The sequence below is a fragment of the Anastrepha ludens genome, chromosome 3, assembly GCF_028408465.1.
Source record: "Anastrepha ludens isolate Willacy chromosome 3, idAnaLude1.1, whole genome shotgun sequence".
NCBI classification, from domain to species: Eukaryota; Metazoa; Arthropoda; class Insecta; order Diptera; family Tephritidae; genus Anastrepha; species Anastrepha ludens.
Window position 1 is genome coordinate 103252112 of NC_071499.1, and position 6002 is coordinate 103258113.

Sequence of the window (6002 nt, forward strand, 5' to 3'; positions counted from 1 at the left end):
ATAGATTTTATCGTTATACGTTAGAAGAGTAAGTACAATTTAAATTTGAATATGGTGCTTAAAGTTCTCCAGTAGAACATTAATGGATACCACAACAATTATAATGAATTATGCTTACTATTAAAAGAAAATAACTATAAAATCGTAGCAATCCAAGAAACCCACCTTAAGGAAAGCCCTTCCACAAGATTTATACCCAAAAATTTCTCTATGTATGGTAAGAATAATATTACAACAGAAGAAAACGCAAAACGAGGAATCGCTGTTCTTGTTGCTGATAATATTGAATATACTCCCTTTGAGCTACATACTCAGTTACTTGCAATCGCAATCAAGATAAAATCCAAAATTAATTTTACTCTACTAAACATATATTCACCACCAAACGAGCAAATTGCTGAGCATAATTTACACGAACTCACTTCACAAATAAATGGACCTATGCTAATTGTAGGTGATCTAAATGCTTGGAGCCCGTTATGGGGATCTCCAAGGCTTAACAATAACAATGTGCCTTGCTTGTTTCTATTTGTTCGGTTTTTCTTGCAATAGTGACTGAATAAAATGCTTTTTACAGATAACGTTTTAATCTTACACAGTTATTGCTGTCTTCAAAGTTCTATATACTTCGCTATAACCTTCGGTTGCTTATACTCGTTATTTGCTTTTTTTGAAAAAATACCTGTAACAGATTTCCTAGCAGACTAGACATGTCTCCACTTCGTGTCAGGACAATTTCAGTGTAGTGCAGAATAAAGATTTTTGCGGTTTTGCGCCCGTAATCCACTTCCAGATATTACACCTAAAACGGTGTTGGCAAAGAACTTAATCAACTAATAAAATTAATATACACACGTATAGTCAATTGTGTTTGTGTGGCTTATGTATTTTTCTAAGAACATCTTCAGATGAGTGGCGCTTAACACGTGATTGCTTACCTTTGTGAACAAAGGTTACAAGAGTTTGGCAGTTGCTTTATAACCCATAACGTTGGACGTTTTTCTACAACGCCTATAAATAACTCCGTATTAATATCTTCCTCCATTTTTGAGGGTGTATGACTGAACTGGCTGAATGAATCGTATCTATAGGAACCGAAAGTCCGAGCTATCTGAACGAAAGCTTTGTTAACTTAAGCGCGCGGCGAATTGCATTCATCTGTCTGTCTGAGTTTACAAATCATAAACGGGCGCATTCATAAGCTTTGTTTGGGCATAAGGTGAAATATAATATTATATAATATGCTAAAGAGTTCTTCAATAAGAGGTGTTATTTTGATATTCAAAGAAAAATACTATTTTTTAATATAAATGATCGGATGTTTATTTCATTATAAAGAGGAAGGTATGCCGTTAATAGTGGAAAACAACGTCAAATGACCACCACGACCACGCTTACAGGACAATATCCTTTTCATGAAATTTTCCATAATCGAATTGCAAAGTGGCTGTCCTATGGTCTTGAATCGACCCTGGGCTGTTGGTGTAAACCTCTTCTTTCACGTGGCCCAAAGAAAAAAGTTACAAGGTGTTAAATCACAAGATCTCGGTGGCCAATTGTGATCACCTCTTCGAGAGATAACATGGCTCGGAAACTTTTCCTGCAAAAGATCAATGGTTTTGTTGCTTGTGTGGCACGTAGCGCCGTCTTGCTGAAAATAAACGTTGTCCAGATCAATACCATCCAATTTCGGCCATAAAAATCGTTAATCATCTCTCGATAATGATAGATAATACCTGTTATTGGAAAACCCTTTATATAATAGCTACAAAATTTTAACGAAATTCTTCTCATTGATTTTTAGAGCCCTACCTATTGTGACCAAAATGCAATTTGTGTACCAAGTGAATGGTGGGAAGACGAAAACTTTGAAATACCACGATTATATTGTTGGATTAACTAGGGGCATCTACGTGCCCTTTAGTGCTAAAACCAAGTATCGGCAGTGCGAAGGTTGTCATTTGAATTTAAATCATTATAGATTTAGATTAGATTACATTAGATAGATTCATTTATCTTTCATAAAAATCTTACAAAACTATTTACAATAGTTTTTACTTCATATCAACGAACATACGGCACTAACTTTGAAAGTAGTATGCCGGAAAAATTAGGTAGATATTTATATGCAAAGCTATTCTGCACTTCAATGCACTAGTAATAAAATTTATTAATGTGTTCCATTGAAAATAATTTACATCATATAGAATATGAAATATTTCGGTGGGGGACGGTTTTCCAAAGAAAGCAATATTGGGCATCGTCCAATTATGTCTGTTATGATAATATTATCTTGTTTATATTGCCATTTTTCTTTTTTCGATAGTTTGCTCCCACGACGGAAAACCATCATTCCCGATTTGGCTAGGTTGACCTCCATGTTCCATTTTACATAGAAAGCTTCTAGATTATTTATAATTTTTTGAAGTGTATTTATTTCATCCGCCAAAATGACTTCATCATCGGCATAGTAGTAGCTATAAATAGAAGTAGCTATAAATTTAAATCGTCAACTTTCAAACCACAGCCCAAATCTTCATGTAAGTCATTTAAATATAGTGCAAAAGGTAAAGGAGACATCAGACACCCTTACCTTAACCCAGAGAACGTTTCAAAATCATCTGAATAATCTTCACCTGTTCATGTTATAGATTTTGTCTCTAGATATACTTGTTCAATGAAGTTAACAAATTTGGAAGATATCCCCATACTATCTGGTTTGAAAATGAGCAGTTTTCTGGATACTTTATCATTTTATGGACTCCTCAAAATCTATGTAAATTTTCTGAGAAGGAAACGGAAAACTGTCTGAGGAATGGGCGAAAGTAATAGTTAGCGGAGGTCATTTGTAAAGAATGAGTTAAAGTTATAAAAACGAAGGTTTTTAAGATGTAATTCCAATCTCCATTAGTTACCAAACCTATAAGATTTGGATTTCTTTGATTGGCATTTTTTTGAAAAGAAAAATCGTTTATACTATAAAGGTGAATGTCTGTACGTTGTCCGCGCATCACTACGAAACAACAACACCAAATGACGTAAAAATTTGTATACATTCATATTTTCACCCAATGAAGGTTATAGGCATGTTTTTATGATGGAACTCCGTTCCCACAGCCCCCAGGCCGCGACACCACTCTCATTCATCACTAATAATCGAATATTTGCTTAAATGTAATCTAAAAAATCTTAGTTTTTCCAATTTCCCACTATTTAAAGCACACTCTAGACTTCATAATCCGCATAAGCTGTTCTATGACCCAAATGCAAAGTTCAAAAACGGTTTGATATAGAAAATTAATAAAAATAATTTTGCTTGATATTTTTCTGATTGGTTGTTTTGATTTTATTCAACGAGGAATAGCAACGGATGCCGGGTATTGTAATAGTATGGTTATTAATAAAAAATTATTTTCTATGAAATTATTCTTTGTAATTCTTTAATATACATATTCTAAATCCCTCAAAACTACTCCTACGCGAGCGGGGCCGCGGGTTAAAGCTAGTAAATTAATAAACAACAGACCATTTCGTAACTTAAAGAAGCAGTTGTGCCAAACTGAATCGAAAACGAAAAATGCAATTCCCGAATATCAGAGCATCAGCGCTTTACTTTCACACTACGTCTAAGGAATTCTTTATCATAGGAAATCAAGAGTATCGACGGCTTATTACATTTCAGAAGAGAACTTCTTCTTCTTCTTGATTGTCGCGATAACCGCTTAAGAGATTTTGACCGCGTTTAACAGGGTACGCTAGTCGTTTCCTTCTCAAGCTAACCGGCGCAAGTTGGAAACATTAAGTGAAGCCAAGCCCTCTTCCATGTGGTTTTTCCAACGCAGAGGAAACCTTCACCTTCCTTTGCTACCACCTGCTGCTACCACATCGAGTACTTTCAGAGCCGGAGCGTTTGTATTCATTCGGACGACATGAGTCAATAAACTGGATCTTTATTCACTACGCTATATCGTTATCGTCTTAAAGATCATTTTTCTTTAATCGTTAATCTTTCGTCGGCATTGCTTTAATTAATAGATGATTCCCTTATCTACACACATACTTCAGTAGCGTTCAGTTACTCATCTAAGTGTTATTGAAGTTCATGTTTCAAAAAATTTCAAGGACGTATTATCTTTCTGGGAACAGCTTAGTTATGTTTATTATGGTCAATGGGCTCTCGAATGGGATGATTTAATATTTATGTTTCGGAAAATTGGAATATTACAACAACGACTACTCAGCATGTGAGAAAATTGGACCGCTTTTCCAAGTGACCCTATATTAGCTGTCCATCCTGGATGTATAAAAGCTGTTTGGTATTTTTTTCCAGAATTTTCGATGCAACTTGTTGGAGTTTTTTTGCGCTGTTTTTGATTTTAATATAGATTTTGAATTGTTATTGTATGAGAATAGTTATTTCAAATATACTCACCATTTATGAAAAGCACCGCACATAGTAGGAAGAGGGTTTGCCAAACCGCTCCTCGCGGAAGCTGAAAATAAAAAAAATAAATAAATTATTTTTGCGAAAAAACGTCACATTCTTCATAAATAAATTAAATGAGTTGTAATTTAAATAAAACTAATTTTAAACAAGAAGTAGTTAAATTAAGCATTACTGCAAATAATCAAACCGTAATTTGCTCATAAACCAATACACTCGCATATACTATATCTTAGTATGGATGTATGCACATTGCATTATACGCATGATGACATACCAAATTAAAGCAACAGGTTGAGAAAACTCCAAAAGACAGCAAACGTTATATATTTATGTAAACAATTGGGACTAAAAAACTATGCTACATGCGCATGCACATACATACGGGTATATCTGACGATTGCATGGCTTACGCGACAGTTTGCATCGTCAGCGCATGCGCAAGTTAATTGGAATGTACAATTGCCACTGAATTAAAAAATAAATAAATATTTCATAAGAGTGGTAATAGGTATGCCCGTATATGCATGTATGCACGCGTACAGTTAAATAAATACCTTTGAGTCTACTTTATCTATTGAATAACGTGAATGATTGTCGCTTGTGCCACAATCCCTGCAGCGCAATCAATTGGTTCCGTACAGGTGCGCAATTAATAAACTCGGGTCCAATACTAATATAGTTCTTTCTTTGGTGCAAAGTCGGAAGTGATAAATTTCGCATGACATTGGGGTTCGAAACACTATACGTGATTAATTATAGCCAAACGATATACATATGGATACTCATGGAGAAAATAATAAATACATGATATTTTGACCAGATTTGATTACCTTCCTCGTGGGTTTTCATAATTTTTATAAAAAAATTAAGTGTATTCTCCAACAAGCTTTGTAGAAGATTTATAAAACTCGACATATTTTTAATCAGAACACTAAAAAGAAATTTGAGTAAACAGTTTTATAGTCCATCAAATTTTAGTTTAATATTATAAAATGCAATTTTGAATTGGCACAAACTTGTCTTTGACTTTTTACAAATTTTTTACTCATAACGAATGCACGAAAAAATGTACGGTCTGGGAAAAAATTTATCGAAAGCTGAGGACAATTTTAAGCCAACTGAATAAAATATAATATAATAGGCTATGAAACTGCATAGTAAGAGTTTTTTTTTTCATAATTTATATAAATTAAAAAACAAAAAAGTAATCAAAACTTGTCATAACATTGTATGAACGCACAATGGAGAGAATAATGGGATGGCGCCTATCGTGGTTCCGTTACTTTGCTCTCAGCGAATTTGACAACGAGTTACGTGATTTTAGCTCCAGTATGGCCAGATTACCATTTTCGTAACTTGATTTAGCATTTTTTTTTTTTGTTATTTAGTCTCGGAGATTTAGTTCTTTCCTCATGACATTTTTCTAGCCTGTTCTAATTAAAATGTAATGTTTATAATTTTGTAAAATATACATTTTTTAAGAATTAGTTAAATAATTCACTCAGTTTTATTAAGCTTTACTTTTTGCCGGTGTTGTTGGTGTTCTTCTGTTTTC

At 33.8% G+C, this 6002-nt stretch overlaps 1 protein-coding gene across 1 annotated transcript in view; it reads right to left on the reverse strand.

Moving 5' to 3' along the window:
- Window positions 1-4492, reverse strand: part of LOC128857626 (mucin-19-like) — a 73623-nt gene extending 69131 nt beyond the window's left edge. The window contains exon 1 of the mRNA XM_054093374.1: window positions 4433-4492. The gene's annotated coding sequence lies outside the window, so the exon portion shown is untranslated. The remainder of the gene's footprint in view (window positions 1-4432) is intronic.
- Window positions 4493-6002: the final 1510 nt, after the last annotated feature.